Consider the following 23,948-nt stretch of genomic DNA (forward strand, 5'->3'; position numbering starts at 1 on the left):
ATGTACACAGTCAAGTATTAGGGAAAGATAGAAAGTTTCTGATTGATACAGGGGCAAGTAGGACTACCATCAGTCATGACGAGGTTCCAGGGGCTCCACTCTCAGGCTCTAGAAATGTTTCCCTTGGATTTTCAGGAAAGCCTATTGTTAATGAAATATCGAAACCAGTTTCCCTAGAAGTTGGTCCATTGTCCCGAACTACAGACTTGTTACTAATGAAATCATGTCCAGAAAACTTACTAGGTATAAAGACCCTGAAGGAATTAGGAGCAGTTATATGCTGTTCCCCTGAAGGAGTACGATTGTTTTTGCGCGATTTTAAAGGTCATTATGTATTACGTGATTTTGATCCAAGATTATTGAATGTACCTCAGCATTTATGGGCGCAAGGTCCAACTGATGTAGGTTGTATGCACATTACACCCTATCGTGTCACTCTGAAGAAAGGTGTTGTATTACCACGAATCCGACAGTACAAATTGCCACCTGAGGCTGTAGCAGCCTTATCGAAAATTATTGACGAGCTCATTGCTCAAGGAGTAGTTGTAGAAACTGACTCCAATGTATGTAATTCTCCTATCATTCCGATTCTAAAACGTACAGATCCCAATGCACCTCCAGTTTATCGATTAGTGATTGACCTTCGAGAACTTAATAAATGTATCATACCCCAGTACCCAGTAGTCCCAGATATTTCTTCCCTATTGACAGCTATTGATTCCGAAGCTACGTTCTTTACTGTTATTGATCTCAAGAACGCATTCTTTAGTGTCCCCGTTCATCCAGACAGCCAGTTCCTTTTCGGATTCTGTTTAAACGGAAGGAGCTATAAATTCACACGAGCTCCTCAAGGCTTCACAGAAAGTCCTAGTATTTACAGTCAAGCACTTAAAAGACAACTAGACAATATCCACATGCCAACTGACACTGCCCTGCTCCAGTATGTCGATGATCTATTGATCACAGCCCGTTCTGAACGTGACTGCGAACGTGCGTCACTTACAGTTTTGTATTTTCTGGCCGAGATGGGGCACAAGGTGTCCCCTTCTAAATTGCAATTCTGTGTCCAGCAAGTGGTCTACCTTGGACACTTACTGTCCAAGAGGGGTAGGCAGTTGACACCAGACCTTATCCAGTTAATAGCACATCTTCCACAGCCCAAGACTCAGAAGGAGGTACGAGCTTTTATCGGCCTCACTTCTTACTGCAGACAATGGATTCCTCAGTACGCATTTCTAGCCAAACCACTAATACAGTTAACGACACAGGAGGCAGCCGCATCGACTGTCCTCCCTTGGACCCAGGAACATACACTTGTTTTCAATGAGTTAAGGAAAGCTTTATGCCAAGCACCTGTTCTAGCAACACCGAACTACAGTAAGCCTTTTACACTTTTTGTCACTGAGCGTGATGGTACTGCGTTATCTGTTCTCACACAAAATCAAGCAGGACAATACAAGCCCTGTGCTTATTTTTCTAGCACATTAGATCCGGTGGCCCAGGCTCTGCCTGCGTGCCTCAAGTCAGTTGCAGCCACAGCTCTAGCTATCAGACAGAGTGATTCCATAGTGTTAGGACACTCCCTGACAGTACAAGTTCCACACTCCGTGGAAGTTCTTTTAAACCGAACACAGACTCAGCACTTGACAATTGCACGTTTAACAGGTTATGAACTGACATTGTTTCAGCCACACATAGAAATCAGACGCTGCAACATTTTAAATCCAGCTACACTGTTACCTTCGGTTACTTCAAATCCTGCCACACATGACTGTGTGGAAGTTGTTAACACCATGACGAAGCCAAGACAAGACTTGACAGACATTGCATTACCTGATCCCGACCTGACACTTTATGTGGATGGTTCATGTATGAGAACAAGTACAGGAGAACTAGTAGCCGCGTATGCAGTGACTACTGACACTGAAGTTATAGAAACACATCGTATTGACACCCTGTCTGCTCAAGCAGCAGAGCTTGTCGCTCTGACCCAAGCCTGCATACGAGCGAAGAACCTGAAAGTAAACATATACACAGATTCACGTTATGCATTCGGAGTCGTACACGACTTTGGAGTCCTCTGGCAAGAGAGAGGTTTCATGACTTCTCATGGAACCAAGATTCAGCATGGCCCCCTCATTCAAGCTCTGTTAGATGCAATACATTTACCGACAGCTATCGCTATCATGAAGTGCAAGGCACATACGAAAGTCACTGACATCATTTCCCAGGGTAACGACCTGGCAGATCGAACAGCCAAGCTTACAGCTCAGACTCCAGACATTCCAGTTAACACGACACAGACAGACATTCCAGATCAGACGACTTGTATGACAGTTAAGGACCCTACACAAGACGTACTAGATATACAGTCACATGCTACCCCAGATGAAATCAAGAAATGGTCTGAACAAGGAGGGGTCCAGACAGATCAAGGATGGTTGACGAAGGGAAAAGCCACATGGTTTCTCCCCGACTCTATGGTTCAAGTCATTATTAACACCGCACATAGTCCAGCACACTTAGGAGAAAAAGCCATGTTAGACAGTATTCAGAACCTTTGGTTTAACAAGCATTTACGAGCAGCAGCCAAGCAGAAAGTGCGTACCTGCATGATCTGTTGTCAGTTCAATCCAGGTAAAGGTGTCCCGGTGGAACAAGGTGGATTCCATCCTCCTGACCACCCTTTCGAAGTCCTCCAGATGGATTATATTCAGATGGAGCGATGTCGAGGTTTCAAGTATGTCCTCGTAGTTGTATGCGCTTTGTCCAGATGGACAGAAGCATATCCAGTTCCAGATTACACTGCCGCGACCACTGCCAGGCAGTTGGTTCGTGAGTATTTCCCCCGCTATGGATTACCTAGAGTCGTGTATTCAGATAACGGCCAGCCATTCTCATCCGAGCTCATGAAACAAGTATCCCTTCTGTTAGGGTACCAATGGAAGTTCCATTGTGTACGACATCCCGAAGCAGCCGGTCTCGTAGAGAGACATAATCAGACTTTGAAAATCCGCATTGCCAAAGTATGCGCAGAGAAAGGCGTAGATTGGATAGTAGCACTGCCAGTCGCCCTTTTCTATATGAGAATGGTCGCTCACTCCCGTTCAGGTCTGTCCCCTTTCGAGGTAATTTTCGGTCGTCCCCCAAACATGTGGGGTACACCTAGACCACGTACAATAACTGATGTTGACAGTAATATGCTGACAGATTACCTGGCCTCCTTGATGTCTGCACTACTATCTTGTCGTTCACAGGTTGCCGCTGCTTTTCCAGACAACACTCAAGTGAAACCGCATGAGGTCATACCAGGCGACCTCATTTTGATTCGTAATTTTGATCGTTCAAGTCCGCTGGAGCCCCGCTGGAAGGAGCCTAAACTTGTATTACTGACAACAAGGACCGCCGTCAAGATCGAAGGCAGGAAGGGGTGGTTGCACTCCAGTCACGTGAAAAGATTCCATGGACTCAAACCAAAGACTGTTTTCAAGGACTGCCCCATTCTCAAGGACTGCCCAGATACTGAATCTAAACTTCCCCTGTTAGAGAAAACTCCGCAGCAGGAGTATAAAGAGAAATTAAGGTCTAGTAAGTCAGCCAGTTTAATTGTCTAAGTCCCTCTCGGGTGAAACGGTTAGACAGGTTCCTGACATGTATGAGATAGACCAACACAGTGAGAGAGTTAGTCAAAACTCTAAGAGAATACGTTATCAGAAGAATCTACGAAGTCGATGTATTGTTACTCTATTTTTCATGTTATTTCTGAGTCTTATGGTTACCTGCATAAGTTATGCCTTACATTTATTTTTTCCTATTAATTCACATGTACGTATGTTTTCTAATGTTACAGTAGAGCACACTTTTAGTGACCTGCCTCCTCACGAGTTATCCTATCGTCTTGCCATGCGCAATAATACGTTTATCCGTATGTTACACTATTCACACCAGACTAGTAATGCCACAAATTGTTGGGTGTGTAGTCGACTCCCCCCTTTCCAGACACCGAAGGGAGTTCTGCCACTCTTTCCCTATCCGTTTTCCCACAATGGTTCGTGTGGAGCATGGTCCACGTTAACGTCATCCTCAAATGATATGTCCCTTCTGAATAGAACATGTTTCCCAGACAAGGAAGGACTTTCCCATAGAACTGGGTTAGATCTAGAAAATGAAGTATATGATCTAGGTAATTATTACTCGAATTTCATGGTTTTGAATGTTCAGTCCGAAACTACTCCAGATTTGCCTGCTATTTCAGTTCTACCAGTGAAAGGCGAATTATGTGTCAGAAAGAATGGTTCCGTACATGTAGGACATAGTGATTGTACTACTGTGGTCCAGTATAGTGATAGTGGGAAATCTATTTTCAAAGCTTCACGTCATTCTTATTTTGTGTGTGGTCAGACCGCATATGTTCGTCTGCCCCTAGACTGGGGTGGAACATGTTACATTGCCTTCCTACTACCACCAGTTTTTCTAGCCCCATCCGATTATCACAGAAATACACATCTAGTACACGTTAGACATAGAAGGGAGACCGAGTCCCCAATTATCGATCAGACTGAAACTGCATTAGAACAATATCAAGACTTCAATAAAGGTTTCTTTTTCTTCATAGGTCCTATCCAGAATAGTAAGCTAATACGTAGGTTAACCAGAACCCTTGAAGCAGTAGTGAATGAGACTACTTCCGCTCTAGGTAACTTAACTGAAGAGCAATCTGCTATGAGATTTGTCGTGCTCCAAAATCGTCTCGTCCTTGACGTCATACTGGCCGATAGGGGAGGAGCTTGTAGAGTCATCGGATCTAGTTGCTGCATTTTCATTCCTAATAACGCACCGTCTGTTTATTCAGCTATAACCAGACTTCATAAAATTGCCCATCAGCTACACCAGAATCCAGGCACCTGGACATGGTCCGGTTGGCTCTGGAGTATAATATCTGCCTGGGGATGGAAAGTATTGTCATTCCTGGGTATAGCAGTAATGGTCATATTCAGTTGCTGCCTCTGTTTACAATGTGGCCCTGCGATTTGCGGCTTGTGTGCTACCTCTTGTATTCCTAGTCCAAAGTCCCGTTCCAAGAAAATTCGAGACAAGCAAATGATGTTATATGAACAGATAGATGGTATCATGAATATTGATGTTTCCTGATGGAAACGTAGGGCACAAGGAGGGAATGAGTAAAATTGAATTTTGCCTTGTCATATGTGCCTACGTGTTCCCAATCCTATGTAATATGTGCATGATCGATATGCATATATCCCCCTATGATCGATTAAAGACGCAATTATAGTTGTGTCCAACTCTAGTATGCCAGTTTCCAGTTCTCGTGAAAGCAACGAGTATTAGGCCTATGTTGCTAACGTTTTATATTGTGCACATTAATTTATCTAATTGTCCCCGTTACTAGGCCTCAAAGGGCCCGGACACCAGATTCAAGCTCCAGTCTCCTGAACCCACTCCGAGGAGCGATGCAGCCCCCACCTGCATCCCTGACCCTTCACTTACTTCCTGCCGCGCAGCGCGGTGCCCGGCCTGGCTCTGCCTGCCTGTCTGCCAAGAATATGTTATGCCTCTAGTTATCAGTTCAGCTCTCCGTCGTCACATTCCTAAGCTAACGAACCGCATAAACATCTCCAGCTATAGTCTAGTCTTTCTGTCTCCATGCAAGAGAATTACTGTATTAATATTCATGGAAGATTCATAGCACACGCAATACACGAAGAATATATGCATGCACCAGCCTTAGTGTCCAGTAGCCTTTGCTCTGATAACTTTTAGATTCTATCAACATGTACTCCAAACACCAGATACCAGATATGCTATAGGTACATGTCGTCCTGACATCGCAGACTTTCGTCTCCTCTTCTAGCACAGAAGTCAGAGCCCCCAGCTCTCCCCAGATACACGTCATTGTCCGTTTGCGCGCACCACTAGGTTAAAGGTTCCAGCTGCTCAGGTAGCCCCCTTCATGTATCCACCCATTTTATGACACTTCTGTGACGTTCTCATCACATGTCTTCGTGCACGCCCTGTGCACGCCTTCTTTTCACGCCCATGTGTTCTTATCTTACGCTTGTCACTAGTTACGCCTACTGTATGTAATGTAATTGTGATGTTTTACTATATATATCATGTACTGTTGATGAAACGTTGCAGCTGCCACTCGTGCCATTTTATTTCAGGCTGTCCCAATCCTGTCCCTTCCCTTTTGCCTGAATAAAGCCCGTTCGACTCAGATTCCTCGGATCCTGCCTCTTATTTATTGAGCTATCTGTTATTATTAATGAATTCAAAAATAGTACCGGTAATTAATTATTTATTTACCACAAGTGACGGCGCACATGTTGAAAAGTGTGCAGATGTTAACTTGTTACATTGTTTGTGTAGGTGCAACTCACTGCTTATTTTGCACATGCCCGCTGCACGCCCGCACGCACCATCCAGAGGGTTCACCTAACTTTGTTGTTGTATGTGTGCGGGCACTGCGGGCCAATGTGGGGGTCCCCCAGGGCCGTCAATCTTGTAGTGCGCGAGAACACTACCAATGACGGCCGGCCCTGGGCATAATTTTTTGCCCTGCCCCTGTGGTTCCTATATAATGCTGGGGGTGACGTGAGCACGCTCTTTCGGCGTTGGCGCTCGTGCGGTGGACGATCCAGGTGACAGTCAAGTCGACTCGTCGTGATCTTTGTGGCACTGACTGGGCTCGTGTTGTCACTGCTGCCGCCCACTGTGGTCAGTGGTCACCAAGGCCACCACAGTCAGCAGGAGTGGGCGGTGCTCGCAGGCAGCGCTCTGCGCAGCGCAGGCTAGCCCGCCCAGGCCCACAGCACAGCCCGGCGGCGGCATGTGAGTGAGAGTCTCAGTCACGCAGCAGCAGCACAGCAGCAGGCCGCCCAGTGGCGCCCGCAGTGAGCTGACTGAGTCCGGACTCCGGCGGTACCTCTCCTCGACCTTAGGTGAGTGAGTCTGGGTCTGGGTTACGGTCCCGGATGGTATTAGTATTAACTTAAAACTGCCCACTGTAGCCACAGCCTTCTCCCACCCTCAGCTGCCACCTGCCAGCCTGGCCTGCGGCCTGCGCGGCCTGCCTCAGTGAGTCAAGACTAGAGTGAGAGTCGCGACTCTGGACTCGAGTCGGACCGACGTCACTGACAGTCAGAGGGGACCCGCCATGCTTAAATTGTTGACATCAATTAATCAGCCATGATCTAACTAGAAACTAGGTCGATAAAATAGGCCTAGGCGGCGACCATGGGCGTCCGCAGGGGGGGGCAAGGAGGGGCACTTGCCACCCCCTGGATCACCCAGCCATCCATACTTGTGCCGTGGTGCAGGTGCCATTCTTTTTTATAATGCTGTCCCAGCTTTTGCCATGACACTAGAATGGATGGATTTTTTAATTTGTGAGCAGGCCTCTTCATTATATATTTTATGCTAGCAGCGCTCTTATCACGACATGAGGAGTGCTGCAGCTGCGCCACCTATCTTACGCTGTAAAGAACCACACATAGGGTCAAGGACAGCCCCCCACAGTGGTGTTTGTCTGCAGGCCCTGCTTGATGAGCGGGAAAACAGCTGCTGATCGGCAAGATAAGAGAGAAGGTCTGGGTCTGCCTGCTCCCACAGCTTGAAGTAAGTCATAACCGCTCCTGTTTTCTGTCTCTGTCTAGCTCCTCACTTGCTGAAAATCGTGACTCGTCTCCAAGAACTGACTCTTACCCTTTCTTTCCACTCCTTTGCTTCATTTGTTCCCCAGTGAAATCGATCTAAAAAGAAAGTAATCGTTTTTGCTGGGAATGTCTTTTTCTGACATTTTCTAATCCAAAGTGCAGCCGCGGAATGCACGTTATCATGATCTATGTGCACCCACTACACAAGACACTTTTTTAATGAAAATAACTGCCCGCTGGACACCTAAAGGGATTCCGCTTTGAAAAGGTACTCTCACAGCAGAGATATGCTATGTACCTGGCAGTCACACCAGCTTCATAGAATGTTCAGTTCAGCACTCTCTCCTGTACATGCACCATACGATATGTAAATATTTTGCTTGAAAGGCACTTAGGTGAATCTTTTTGATCTGACTATGTGAGTGCTTTAACCAGAGTCCTCGGAACAAGCGGAGCTTGCATTGTAAAAGGATGGAGTCTGGCTCTGAATGCGCCTTGGTCCCAAGCAGAGCAGCACCACAGCGGCCAGGTGCACTTGGGGACATGTGGAGGCTTCGGAGGCAACGCGGCTAGACGTCCCCATGGTCAAGGGAGACTGGCGACCTAGCACCCTAGCTTTCACCCACACCCCCTGATGGTAGGGACTCCAGCAATGCACTGAGGGGGTGGGCACCTAACCTCGACTATCATCTGTTGGGGCTGTGTGTGAGGGCCGGACCCGCCAGAGGGAAGCAGCACCCAGAAAGAGCCCTACTCAGAGCTCCAGTCAGCTACTGCCCTGGTACTGAGAGGGACAGACACCTGTGTGAGGAACGCTTCTACCTCAGGGGGCAGGAGGTCCGGCAGGTGTTTGCTCTGAGCTCCTACCATAGTCCTGAACCAGAGGGTCTGGAGGGGGTGGGGGTTGGGTAAGGGGAGAAACATGCCCTTTGCACCCCTTAGATGGTGCAGTGTGTGTGACAGGCATTCTAACCTCAGAGGACAGGATGCCAGGATGAGGCCTGCTCAGAGGAGCTTCAGCAACAAACAGACCTGGACACGAGGGGGTGACGGGGATAGGGGGCACCTGCCCCTAGCACCCTTAGGAGATGCTGCGTGTGAGGCCTGGACCAACCTGAGAACAGGAAAAGCAAGGAAAGGACCAACCAAAAGTACTAACTATAGCGATGTGCACAAACAGGGCCTTGCAGCCAAAGGTGTGTGGGAGAAAAGTTCACCCCGTATTATGAAGCAGTCACCGGCCACTTAAGGGCACAGGGCCTGCCACACCTGACACCAGCAGTGGCCCGTGGAGAACAAACAAATATACCACACTGTCTGGGGAAGTTTGAACGCATTCAGGTATGTCAGGACATTATACGTAATAGGCAGTACCACTATCACGTCCAGGTTGGAACCATCCATCTGTCAATAACCACCACCTGCCTGTCTGCCTCTACCCTCCCATCCACCTGCCTCCTCTAAGCTCCCACCCACCTGTCTGCCTCTACCCTCCCATCCACCTGCTTCCTCTAAGCACCCATCCACCTGCCTCTACAACCTACTATCCACCTGCCTGTCTCCCATCCACCTGCATGCATCTAACCTCCCATCCACCTGCCTGGGTCTAAGCTCCCATCCTGCTGCCTCCTCTAAGCTCCCACCCATCTGCCTCTAACCTGGTATCCACCTGCCTGTCTCCCATCCACCCTTTTACTATTTCTACACCACTCTCGACTCTGATGACCAACTCACTGTTATTTTGTTTTTATTTATTGTATTTATTTAAATGTGCCCTGCATACACAAGCCTGTGCATGGACTGTTTGTTAGGTGCGATGCGCTATAGCCTCAGCCTCTTTGTATAAGATTATTGTTATGTTATGTTATAGGGAATTTATTGAGCGCACGTACACCAAAGGTCTCTTGGCGCTGAATTGGAAGCTACCCCAGAAGCAGTCTCTGTGGCTCTTTGCACACACCCAGATAGACATGAGTGCACATGGTGTACATATTACACAGAAAATCTATAGATGAAGAATACTTGTGTAGCTCAGCAGTGCCATCGAGGTAGCCTGTCTGCCACGTGGACAGGAATGACCTAGGAAGTGCAGAGAGCTTGGAAAATAGCAAGAGGGGCATTCAGAGCTACATGGCTCCTCCCGCGGCTGCTACGGTGGAGCTCCATGCCTCCACATAGCACCTGGGCTTCCTGTTCCCCTGCTGGTGGCGTTCTCAGCGTTTCTGGCGTTCGTGGTATAACGAGGCGGCCGCCATGCCGTGCCTCTAGGAAGAACACCGTCACTTTAGCTCCCTTGGGGGGTTTGGTCTGGCGGTATGCGCTGCTGAAAAGATACGGAGATACACACATGCGAGGCGCAAGAGATGAGCTGTGGAGTTTAGATGCTGTTAACCCGAGGCTGTGGTGAATTGACGGCTGATTTGATTCTGGACCGGGTTTTGGAGTATCGCTGCGGAGTACTGCTGCCGTCTTTTTGAAGTGCATCGTTTGGCGTTTTGTCCAGCTGAAGGGTCTTCGGGCGACTGAGGGGTCCAATCTCGCCGGGATTAGAACTGTCCTGCCCCGCCGCTTCTTCCTCTTAGTTCAGGGCTGAAGCCGCTGTTTGGGTAGGACTACAAGTCCCAGCATTCTCGACGACTTGGCTCTACTTGGCACTTACTGAGATCAATTCAGCGTGTGACCGAGGGTTGAAGGGTCGAGATTCACAGACTCAGAGGTGAGAAGATTACACCTCGCTATATTTACTTTGGAGTAGACTGAGTTGGCTCTGATAATGGGCAAGCAATTGACGGCCAGGGCCAAGGCGATAGTACAACGTCAACAACTAAAGGAGAATTTAGAAAAGGCTAAACGGGCAGGATCCGCTACGGAGAGAGAAAACTATTCTGGTGAAAATTTGGAAAGCTCAGGGGAGGGTCAGGACGACCACCTGGATGATACCATGGCACAATCTCATCAACAAAATCCTGGCAACTCTGTTATTAGCGAGGGGCAGGAAGTTTCGGAGCTCCCCGTGGGGAGAATGGATATGGCTTTATCGTGGTCAGCAGTTAAATCATTGGAATCAGCCCAATATGCGAATTCAGCGGCCTCACTGGGTTTACAGGCATCTAAAGAACCCATGACAGTCTGCGCTTTTAAGGCTTCCAAGCAATTTCCGTTATTTGAGCGAAAGGGCGCAATACTTGTTTCTTTTAATACAGCTGGGATTCGGGCAGTGCTACCAGGCTGTTCTACCTCCTCAATTCTTCCAATAGTTACCCCTCCCCTGAAAGTTTCTGAGAACTTAGACTCAACGACGCCGAGTGGCGACTTAGTCAATTTAATAGACCTTCGATCTTTAACTATAAGAACTCCTTCTCTTAGTGATAAATACATTTCTACATTTCCTACCAGTACTTCTACGGTCGCCTCTTCAGCCACTTTTAGTGTATTGCCACAATCTAATCTCGACTCCATTGGCGATACTATGGCACAGAGTCCGATTATGGGGATGAATACTGAGACTACTGGGGATTTTCAGATTTCAGTGAAGGATATGATAAATCTGATTTTGGGGGAAATAAGAGAGATGAAGCAATTTCAAAAAGCGGAATTGGCAGTGATTGGGAAGCGCCTAGATAAAATTGAAGATTCAATGGCTTCTTTTACAACTCGATTTCAAGAATCAGAGACTAGAATTTCGGGATTGGAGGACAATATGACTATTGTGCAGAAAGAGATGTCTAGTGTCTCTAAATCTTCGAAAGCCTTTGAATTTAAATTGGATGAATTAGAAAATTACAATAGAAGGTCAAACCTTCGAATAGTGGGCGTACCAGAGAATATTGAGGGCTCTGACATGATGCAATGGATTACTTCCTTTTTTTCTCGAGATGTTATCCCTGAGTTAAAGGGAGATTTAACAATCACACGGGCGCATCGAGTCCTAGCTCGGCCATTTCTCAATTCCCCGTTTCCTCGAACTATTATTGTTAATTTTGCTGACGTTCGTGTTAAAGAAACAATCCTATCACAGGCTTTTAAGCAAAGACAATTCTATGCCAATCCAACTACCAAATGTCGGATTTTTTCCGACATGTCGGCTGCTGCTTCCAGACGGAGAAAAGATTTCGTAAAGATTTTGCAATTATTTAAGGATAAGGGCGTGCAAGCTTCGATCGCACAGCAAGCAAAACTAAAAGTTTTGATTAAAGGCAAATTTTATTTGTTTACTGATGTTGATGAGGCACGCGAGATGCTCAGCCAGTTGGCGCAGCCTTAGGTTAAAATTGAATATTATTATGGGGGGGGAGGTGAGGAACAGGGGGGTCACGGGATCATGGGCGCAATAACAGGGCGCCTCTATGAGAGGGGTTAGTGCCATGTGGCCAGGGTGGGGGGCGGTGAAGGTGTAGTACAGGGCCACGGGGCTGGGTGCCATCCTTAGCTGGAGTCGATATGCATTTTCTAATATCGGCACTTGAAATATAGAACGATATGACACACAAGTGCTATGATCACATCGCATGCAACTCGCACGCACTATTTATCGGCATAGATGTTGACTAGTATCTCACTCCATCACCACGGTATCAATTTATTTGGAGGTTAAAACCCTTTTGCACTCTATTTCAAATCACTGAGACACTGCACGACGTTACAGGAGAGTAAGCTAATATTAAACCTGATTATGTTTACACCTTTTTCTCCCCACAGGTCTCTTTTTCACTCTTTCACCTGCTCACTTATTTTACTGAGCAGTATATACCACTGGCCGTTTTGCCAGTAGGTACACAGGGGATCAAGGAACGGGTGTGCTTTTTAGGGAGCACACACCCCCTGTCCACCTGTTTTTTCTGGTCCTGACGAATACCGGGCAATCGCCCTTAAGGTAGAAACATGTTGACCACTCAACATAAACACATATAGAGATCCCTTGGTCGTAACTCCCCTACCAGGATCTCGCCCTCCTATTTCTTAAACATTGTTCAGTTGCTCTATAATTAAAACTATATTTTTGAGTACAACAGGACAATTTTTAACATTTGATTTTTTCACACCCACAGTCACAACCCGCTCCACTGTAGTACAGGTGTCGTAGCACACCCTGGTGTCGCTAGGACGCCAGGGTGGACCCCGATGATGAAGCATGTCACCACTAGGCTGGTGAGTGAGGGGTTTTAAACAAAAGGATGAATATTCTCCTTCTTGCCAAAAAACCTGCCCTCCAGATACGTCTGTCCTTTATCTTCATAGGGGATACTCCTCTCTTTGTTTTGATATAATTCCTCCCAGGGGAATAGGAGTGATCTCAAGTCCACTTTTGAGTGAACAAACTCCCTTACTCTCTCTTTTGATTGTAGCAAGAGGGAAGCACCTGGGTTGGGGAATGGGGTGGGTGGGGGAAAAAATGAAAAATTTAAGTTCTTGTTGGGTTGTGATAAAAAAATATGTCGTCAAGAAGTTGTTTTCAATGATTTATATATATGTCTATTGGGGGGCTTAAGGTGATTTCCTTTAATGTTAATGGGCTGAACAATCGGAAAAAAATGCGAGCTGTTGAGCTATGGATTAAATCAGAGCGCCCAGCAGTTGTAATGTTGCAAGAAACTCATATTTCTATGGTTAAAATTAACTCCTTTTCTATGTTTAAAACTTGGTCTTTATATCGTGGGTTTTCATGTGCTCAAGAATCTCAAAGTGGGGTCGCTCTTTTTTTTAAATCGAAACTTAGATGTGGAAATTTTTCATGTTGAAGACGGAGGAGCAGGGCGGTGGTGTTGGGCCACGTGTTTAATAAAAGACAGGAATAGACCAATTACTTTTGTTAGTTTTTATGCCCCAGTGTAAGATCGTGCCCCAATCTATGAGGAGTTATTTCAATCATTGTTGATGGTCAGGGGAGATATAGTTATAGGTGGGGATTTTAACATTCTTATGGATACAAAATTAGATTCCACTGGTGCCTCGAAGAAACAATCTAAACCAAAGTCAAAAAGGTCTATTATGCAGAATATATCTTTATTGGATCTTTGTGACCTATGGCGATAAAAATTTCCACAGAAAAAAGAATTTACTTGTTGGTCGGGAAGAAATAGATCCTCTTCTCGCTTAGATTTTTTCTTGGCTTCTAGGTTACTAAAATTTTCTTTTTTTAAATGTTTGCATAACGGATTTTCCGACCACGCAATGTTGTTAATCGAATTTGAAGTCAGGGAAGAAATTAGGCCCCCTAAGAGATGGATATTTAATAAAACGTATTTACAAGATGATAACTGGGTCTCTTTTTTAAAACTTGAGATTGCTGAGTTTATTGCTTGCAATTCAGATACGGCTCCGCTCTATATTATTTGGGACTCATTAAAAGCCTTTATCTGTGGCATTATAATCAGTAAAGACGCAGAAGAATGGTGTGCTATTAAACAAGCTAGGACTTTAGTTTATCAAAAAATCCATTCGCTCACTCTGCTTCGACAATCTAACTTTTCTAGTGATGTGCAAAATAAACTAAATGAGGCTAAACGTGAACTTAGTACGTTTTTTTTTTACACAGAGTGAACAGCAATTTCTGATAAAATCTCAGCGGATTTACGAGGAGAGTAATTTCTCTGGTAAACTCCTCGCTTGGCAGGCAAAAGAGCAAGCTGCCGCAAATGTAATCCGTTCTCTAAAGTGTCCTGCAACTCAGATAGAAGTATCACAGTCGGATGTTATTGGCGCTATTATGTTGTCCCATTATAAACAGATATATAGTCAACAGCAAAAAAATTGATCATTCCAGGCTTATACATTTTTTAGCCAGATATGATATGCCCTCTCTATCTCAGGTAGATAGCGATGCAATGATGCGCTTATTTTCTAAGTCAGAATTAGAATTAGTGGGTAACAACTTACCAATTGGCAAGGCCTGTGGTCCGGACGGCCTCCCAGCTGAATTTTTTAAGATTTTCTTTAGTGTCTTGTCTGATTTATTATTACAATTATTTAATTATATGTTAATGGGTGGGCAAGTTCCAGACTCCTTTGGGGAGGGGACAGTTGTTAGCTTTCCAAAGAAAGGTAAAGATCCTAAAGACCCTAATTCATATAGGCCTATCACATTACTGAATACTGATTATAAGATCCTAACTAAATTACTATCAATACGTTTTCATTCTGTTGCAAGGGATCTTATCCATCAAGATCAGAACGGTTTTGTGGCAGGCCGCCATTTAGTTACTAATACACATTTTCTCACTGAGGCTTTAGATTACTTTCAGACAAAAAAAATCCCGGCTTTAATTTTATTAGTAGATGCAGAAAAAGCTTTTGATTTGGTGGTATGGACTACTTTATTTGTTATTTTAAAGCACTTTGGAATCCCTTCACAAATTATTAGTTTAATTAAAAATTTTTACACGGGTGCCAGAGCCAATATAATTATTAATTCTGTTATGGTGGGTACAGTATGGGTCCAACGGGGTACCAGGCAGGGTTGCCCCTTATCCCCTATTCTTTTTGCTTTTTTTATTGAACCGTTAGCTACAGCAATTCGTGAATCTGTGAATATTCCTCCCCCGATCGTTTCTATGGCAAAAATTAAACTTTATGCCGATAATATTATGCTACTAATCAAGACGGATATTCAATCTCAGACTGCTGCTTTACAGCTTTTTGAAGAATTCGAAGCCTTGGGAGGTTATTGAATTAATAAAAAAAAAACGGAAATATTAGTTTGTGGTGGGGGTGAGGTGGATTTACATAATGATTTAGCTGGTTGTATTAATTCAAGACCTAAGAGGTATCTGGGAGTTATGTTTTCTACTTTGGTTTCCGATTTAGTTAAATTGAATTTTGATCCTCTTTTACGGAAGGTACAATCCTTGTTTACTAGATGGGATTCGTTGCCATTTACTATTTTGGGGCGGGTGGCACTTATAAAAATGTCTATTCTTCCACTATTTAATTTTTTATTTTCTGACATTCCGTGCTTTTTGACTAGCGGCTTTTTTTCAAAAGTGAAATCCTTATTCTCAGGGTTTATATGGGCAAAAAAAAGCCCTAGGATAGCAATGAAGACACTTTATGTGGAAACTGAATTGGGAGGCCTATCCGTACCTAATCTCAGAGATTATTACAGCGCATATTTTGCTCAATATTTAGAGCGATTTAAATCTGGAATGCAGAGTCCAATTGTATTTATCAATTTCTTTTTTGACCAAATTTGTCAAGAGGTTCAGACGCCATTTCCATTGCAGATCCCTAAATCACCGAAACTTAGTCGGTATAAGATGATGTACTGGTTTTTTAAACGTCGTGAAGTATTTCTTAAAAGGTATTCTCTCCCGCAGTTTAATTCTAGAACTCCCTTGAGGAATGCTCTCATTTTTTTGGGAATGAAAATTGGAGCGGATACTGTTTCGCAATGGGAACGTGCTGGGTTTCATACCCTATCAGATTTTTTAAGGGAAGGGGTTTGGTTGTCACCGGGAGAGATGCAGTTATTAATTTCAGGGAATTTTATGTTATTAGGTTCCTATGTTTCGTTCTTTAAAATGCTGGAGCAAGTGGAGCCAAGAATTATTGGTTCCTTCAGTTAGTTATGGGATGATTTGTTTTTGATTCCTCAGACGAGGAAGCCAGGGGCATGGAAACGCTGTTTAGCTCAACATATTGAGGTAGATCTAAGTACGAAAGCTATCAAAAAATGGCAAGAATAGGAGAATCATGTTCTTACTATTAATACCTGGAAAAGTATAAATAAACTGAATTTTAGTGTTCTTCGTGGATCTAATTGGAGAAGAATGTTATTCTTCAGTAAATGGCTCCTGTACCGTACTCCTGCTGCCATTGCAAAAATGTATGCTAATACCAGTGCCATCTGTTTTAGATGTCAGCAACATACTCTTGCTAACTGGTCTCACTTTATAGCTTACTGTTTTAAAATTGTGCCTTTTTGGAATGAGATTTTCGAATATTTGCAAAAGTATTGTGGGATCCAGATTACTTATAATGTCAAATTAATACTGTATGGATATGACTCTGATCTCGGTTTGTTAGAACAGATGGTTAAACTCCTATTTATTGCAATGGCGGTGCTTCAGAATTGGAAGCTAATACAAGCTCCTTTGTTTAACACCTGGCTTCAAAAAATGAGAAATGTTAGAAAGAGTGAATTGCGATATGCACAGCAAATTGGTGGGACGAGGAAATTTGATAACATTTGGAAATTGTATTTTGAGTAATATTGGACTGATGTATTCCGCAATCATGTTTCTTTCTTTTATATATTTACTTTGTGGTTGTCAATGTACATTATTTTTATATTGTAAGTACGATACAAGAACTTCAATAAAAAACTTAAAAAAAATATATATATATACATGGCTCCTCCTGCGGCCCAGTGTTTCTTGTTCCCCACCTGGCACACATCATGGCGTCGGAGGATGGTGATGACCTTAGCATTTTGCCCCCCCTTGGAAAAAATTCTGCGGACGCCCATGGCGGCGACGACGATTAATACTTTAATTCCTCTCTCTCGACTCTGGGCCGACCTAGCCCTGGCCTGCCTGAGCTCTGCTCCTGCCTGGCCGGCTTCCAGTGCCTGCCTGCCTGGAAATAATTCGAAAATAAAGCTTTAGCTTAGCTGTGCAGCGTGCGCAGGCCCAGTCAGATAAGAGGGCTTTTCCTTGGGCGCTGCCTTGAGCTTAGGTAAGTCTGTCTGTCTCACTCTCTGAGTGCCCTCCCCCCGACTGGGTTTCTGAGGAGTGTTTGTTGTAGGTTTTCTTTTACCGCTAACGGTTCACTTCGAATTAATGCAATATTTGAGGATGTGTCATCTTAACAAAGCAGCAAAGGGAGGTCAACATTGTGGTGTCCACCTCAAGCAGACACCCACAGGCACACCCAGTATTACTTCTGCTAACTGGAGTTTCCTCGAGCGGTCACCCTAGGCCATTATTTATCCTCTTGGTCAGCGCCAGCTCCAGGTGGAAGTGTGCTACAAATACAGTAGTCACCCTAGGCCATTATTCATCTGCCACACAATTTTTCCTGCCGTAAAGAAAGTGGCAACAAGGAGAAGCATGGTACTACATCTGTTATGCTGAATTGGTTGCAAAGTCTGCGTTTTTAAATATTTTATGGGGCTAAGACAGCTGCAGAGGTGCCCAGTAATCAGTGAATAATAATTGGTGAGAACTCTGGAAGGTAACGTATTTGTTAGAGAGATGTCTGCTTTGTGTAGTCTTAGATTTGAATCAAAGTAGTTTAGAAGTTTAATGTGTATACTGCAAAGCACTACCTACGTAATTGGAATCACCATGTGGATTCCAACAGGCTGCACAGCCTTTGTACACCTTTGGTTTGGATCCAATAAATCAATTTCATATACTTTTTCTTTCACGTTTGTCTTAATTTAACCATTTATTTTCATCCATTTCTTCTTGTTTTGTATTCAATTAATTTTATTTAAACAAAGGTATCTTTCAAAAACTCAAAGAGTCAGGAGTGGGTTCCACAAACCATCACGTTTATTCTGACCACCCAATGCATTTCGGGAAGTTGATTCCCTTCTTCAGGGGTATCCGAGCTTGTAAATCACCCGATTTTTTATAAAACCTATTCGGCCTTCCTTCCTTTCCAACGCGGTAAAGCGTTCCTGGTGCAGGTTAAACCATAATACTTTGTAAGCGTTTCTCTTTTGTATTTCCACCCGTATTCTATGTCAGCCAGTTATTCAATCCACGTGTGCATTTCGAAATTGTCATTAAAAGAGGACTGTCTAATCTTACAATAGTTAATAACTACAACTCCCAGAATACTTCCAACAAATCTTTTCTGTGTAATAAAATATATACGTTTTGTGATATTTGTATTCCTGTTGTATTCAATCAGTTAATTCATAACTTTTTAAACAAAATAGTCCAAAACTGTGCAAAAGTCACTCTGTAACTAGAAGCGAAGTGTTTCATGTATTCAAATTGTTCATAATGGAAGGAAACTCAGCTCCTGTCTTTTTCATCGTCATTAACGTTTCGGTAATCATGTTTTTCCTTCATATTCCCTATGCTGTTGTACTCTCAAAGTAAACTTTGGGTGCAATCTCTTTTTTTGATTGAGACGAAAAAATCATACTGATGCAGTTCAAGAGAAAGAGATGCACTCCTTTTTATCCTTGTTTGTAATCCTTTCTTTCCATTTGGGCTTATGTCGGCGTGCAAAACCTTCTTCACGCTTCGTCTCTTTGTGCTGTAAACATAATACCTCCGCAATTGGAATCACCATGTGGATTCCAACAGGCTGCACAGCCTTTGTACACCTTTGGTTTGAATCCAATGAATCAATTTCATATAATTTTTCTTTCACGTTTGTCTTAATTTAACCATTCATTTTCATCCATTTCTTCTTGTTTTGTATTCAATTCATTTTATTTAAACAAAGGTACCTTTCAAAAACTCAAGAGTCAGGACTGCGTTCCACAATCCATCACGTTTATTCTGACCACCCAATGCATTTTGGGAAGTTAATTCCCTTCTTCAGGGGTATCCGAGCTTGTAAATCACCCGATTTTTTATAAAACCGATTCGGCCTTTCTTGCTTTCCAACGCGGGAAAGCGTTCCTGGTGCAGGTTAAACCATAATACTTTGTAACTGTTTCTCTTTTGTATTCCCGCCCGTATTCTATGTGAGCCAGTAATTCAATCCACGTGTGCATTTCGAAATTGTCATTAAAAGCGGTCTGCCTAATCTTACAATCGTAAATAACTACAACTCCCAGAATACTTCATACAAATCTTTTCTGTGTATATATACGTGAATATAAGAATATATATATATATGTGAATATATAAGTTTTGTGATATTTGTTTTCCTGTTGTATTCAATCAGTTAATTCATAACTTTTTAAACAAAATAGTCCAATCCTGTGCAAAAGTCACTCTGTAACTAGAAGCGAAGTGTTTCATGTATTCAAATTGTTCATAATGGAAGGAAACTCAGCTCCTGTCTTTTTCATCGTCATTAACGTTTCGGTAATCATGTTTTTCCATAATATTCCTTATGCTGTTGTACTGTCAATGTAAACTTTGGGTGCAATCTCAAAGCACTACACATCATGCAATTTGCAGATGGCAGATTTTATTTTATGTAGCTAGTTTAGTGGGCTACTGCTTTGAACTCAGATCATTTTCTTCCTTGCAGGTCATAATTAGTAAGCCTTTTACTATTGCACATTGAGCTATGTGTGACAGCTACATCTTTTAACCTTCACAGAGTCATGCAACACATCTTGTACGTTGATTTACACAGTTGCATGAGTTATTGTCAATGTGTCTGGTATTTAAAGCACTCTGATACCCTGAAGTGCTCTATAAAAGAAATAAAATACTGCTATTTAAATTGTGTGTAAATACCGGGACAGACCAACACATCTGACATTCTAGAATTTCATACACTTACATGAAGGGACTAAAAAAAGTCAAGCATGCCTCTCAAGTACCTGTGAAGAGATGAGTGGTGTTTTTTAATTCCCCTCCGTTGTGTTTACATTTAAGTGTGAAGTTGCAGGTCACTCGTTCTAAAGTAGGCCTTATGGTCCCTTAACTTGGCCTTTATCTATAAATGAAAAACTGGGACTAGACAAAACATGGATCCCTCCAGCATATATATTATCCTCCAGAGTGTTCTTACCACGGGCAAATGCGCAAGGAAAAAAGAGCAGTCTGAATCCTAAAAGAGATTTTTTTTCAAGTTTAATATGCATTTTTAATGAATACCTCATGCATAAAGCACAGTCATATCAGATGCATGGAATTCTAAAGGGGTAATGCTGAATGGACTAACTCTGACCTGTTCTGTCGGGTGCATGTCCCCTGCGTGCTAAGTATTGAAATGTTGTACTAAAGGAATCTGGTTTGGGCAACAAATGGTGTGTGATTCATTTCGTGTCCTGTATTGGTTCAATAAAAAGTGTATGACAATCCACTAGATAGGGCTTTTGATTACAGTAGGTTAATGATGTAGCAAATGTTAACTTTGCATGTTTGGAGTGACATTTTATTGGAATTAACAGTACTTGTAGTGTAAAATGCAAAGAGTAAAGCTTGTCTGCTCGTCACAAACTTTAGTACGACATGGAAAGTTAAGTATGAGGGGTATTCCATTAGGATGTCTTCATTTTTGCTGAGATCACTAAGCTGCCCTTGTTTATTATAAATAGATTGAAAGCTAGAGCATACCGCTTAACACTCCCTGAATAAGAGGCTCACCACCCTTTCGCCCACCCTCCATTTCAAAACATTACAAATCCCACTCAGACTCAATCAGACTCAATTGTCAGCCCTTCATAAAATTACTTGCCTATGCTCAGTCAACAACACTTGGGGTCTTCTTTTGATTTTACTGGTGTTGTACCGCAAAATAATGAAATGACACCCTTGGACATGCACAATGTAGAGGTATGCTACCAGGAGCGGCCTATACAAGTAAGAGCAGTGGGGCAGGGTGGTGGTGGAGGCGGGGAGGGATTGGATAGACGACCCAGAGGGAAAATTGAATAATACAATTTCCCTTGTGTGTCGAATTCCCCCCCCCCCCACCCACCTCCTCTTACCTGCACGGGCTGCTCCTGTATGCTATAGTATCCATTGCAAGTAGGTATTTAGTGATAGTATTTTGTAATTGCTTTTTACATGATTGGCAGTGAGTCTGGAACAATGATTGCATTTTGTCTGTTGCAATTTCAGGTAGTCGTCCAGCCTCATCGTGAAATAGTTGATCATTTTTCTGCTCCCAGCTGACTTAGCAGTTTGATTATTGCAAGATGGGCAAGTGGTCACAATATACAAAAATATACAGAAAAGAGTGGAAGTTGGATCTTGAACTAAAAAGATGGATTGCCCCTGTAAGGACAGATGATAGCAAAGCAGCATAGTACTGCCAGGTAGACATCTGTGCCGATTATAATTATTTGAAGCAACAAGCAGCAACCACGAAACACCGCACACGCTGTAATGCAGCGAGCACATCTGTGGCATCCTTTGTACAACCTATGCCTTCCATATCTAATGATCAGAAAAGAAGAGAAATCAGATTTGCCATACAAACTGCTTGTTGTACATCCATTAATAATATAGATGGTATGGTGAAATTTTGAAAGATGAATTCCCTGCCTTTTGAATGCACTGCACCAAATATATAGCACTAATTGATTCTCTGTTGGGCCCATATTTCAAAGAGGAATTGTTGGAAAATACTGGAACATCACCATTTTCTTTATTGATTGATGAATCGACTGACATTGAAGTGAAAAAACTACTGTGCATGTGCATGAAATATTTCAGCAAAAAGCTTAACAAATGTGTAAGCACCTTCCTTGCCACTGTAGAATTAAATCAGGCCTGTTCCAAAGATATAGCAAATGCAGTCCTAAACTTGCTTGAAATTTGTACCCTTGAGATTAAAAATGCAATTGGCATAGGCACAGATAGTGCAAGCGTCATGTGTGGGAAGCACCACTCAACATTCATCTTGTTGCGAGATGAACAACCATCCATGCAACTTGTGCGCTGTATTTGCCACTCCCTTGACATCATTGCTAAGAAAGCAATAAGAAGCATTCCTAGAAATATATAATTTATGATCAGAGAAACTTACAACTGGTTTTCACACTCACCAAAATGCCAGGCTGACCATAAGGAGTTGTATCTCACATTGGACAGAGGCATGTCCCTGAAATTAATTTCGCCTTGCGAAACACTGTGCTAGTGATGGCAGATAGTGTAGATTGTTGACTAGAACAATATGATGCCTTAAAATTAAACTTTTGCACAGCATCCTATGTGGAGCACTGCTATGCAGCAAGGATTTTCCAAGAAATGTATCAAGATGAGATACATCTACTTTACCTCACTTTATTAAAGCCAGTGCTCCAAGAAATAAAGGTTGTTAACAAAATCTTTCAGCTAGAATCTGGGGATGCACTCAACATCTTCCATGATCTGTATACTCTGTACTTGTCCACACTCAAAAGGATACTAAAACCAAGTGTTTTCACATGTAGTAATCAGAAGCAGTTGCAGGGCCTACACTTACAAAGTTCTGCCATGTATCTTTCAGAGGATGATGCAGATCTTGGGCTCACTTTCTGTAACAAGCTGGAAGAAAGTAACCTCCCCTCTGTGTCAAAGGAAGGCATTGTGGCAAGGTGCCTGCAGTTCATGAAATTATTGGGGTGTGAATATAAAGCTCGTCTCCCCGAGTCTCTCAGCATATATTAGCTCTAGGATTACCACAGTCTGGAGTCACAATGGAGAAATGTATCCTCCTGTTAATTTCTTAACACTTCAAACAAAGATTTGTTAACTAAAACAATATGATGCCTTAAAATTAAACTTTTGCATAGCATCATATGTGAAACACTGCTTTGCTTCAAGATTGTGCAACGCAATTTGTCAAGATGAGCCACGACTATTTTCCCCCTACTTTAATTGAGCAGGTGACATTGTCATGAATTAGCTCTAGGATTACTACAGTTATGCCAGTACAGATAGAGATGATGGTCTCTTGCAGTTTCAGGTAGTCCCCTGCCCTCTCATCAACACACAGTTCATCATTGTGCAGCTTCTCCCAGCAGCCTAACAGTTGCAGTTTAAAGAGTGCAAACTGGGCCAGTGAGCTCAAAACATAAAAACCGGTGGTAGTGGTTTCTGAATCCAAAGGATGAATTACCCAATAAAATAAGATAATACTAAAGCAGCGTGCAAGTACTGCCCTATAGAACTGAATACCCATTATAATGATTTAAAGCAACATGCAGCAACCACGAAACACAGCTCGCGCTGTAATGCAGCGAGCACATCTGTGGCATCCTTTGTACAGCCTATCCCTTCCATACTCAACTTCCAGAAAAGAAGAGAAATCAGGTTTGCCATACCAACTGCTTGTTGTACATCCATTAATACTATAGATGGGTATGGTGAAATTTTGAAAGATGAATTCCCTGCCTTCTAAATGCACCGCACCAAATGTACAGCACTAATTAAATCTGTGTTGGGCCCATATTTCAAGAGGAATTGCTGAAAGATATTGGAGCATCACCATTTTCTTTTGCGATTGATGAATCAACTGCCAATGAAGTGAAAAACTCCTGTGCATTTGCATAAAATATTTCAGCCCTATAGAACTGCATGCCCATTACAATGATTTGAAGTAACCCGCAGCAAACTTTGAGTGTAAGATTTACTCAACCATTAAGAGCTGTCTACTTTACAGGTGCATGGTGTCAGAGGACTGATGCGCACTTGCTAGATA

This window comes from Lissotriton helveticus, chromosome 6 (assembly GCF_964261635.1).
Source record: "Lissotriton helveticus chromosome 6, aLisHel1.1, whole genome shotgun sequence".
NCBI lineage: Eukaryota > Metazoa > Chordata > Amphibia > Caudata > Salamandridae > Lissotriton > Lissotriton helveticus.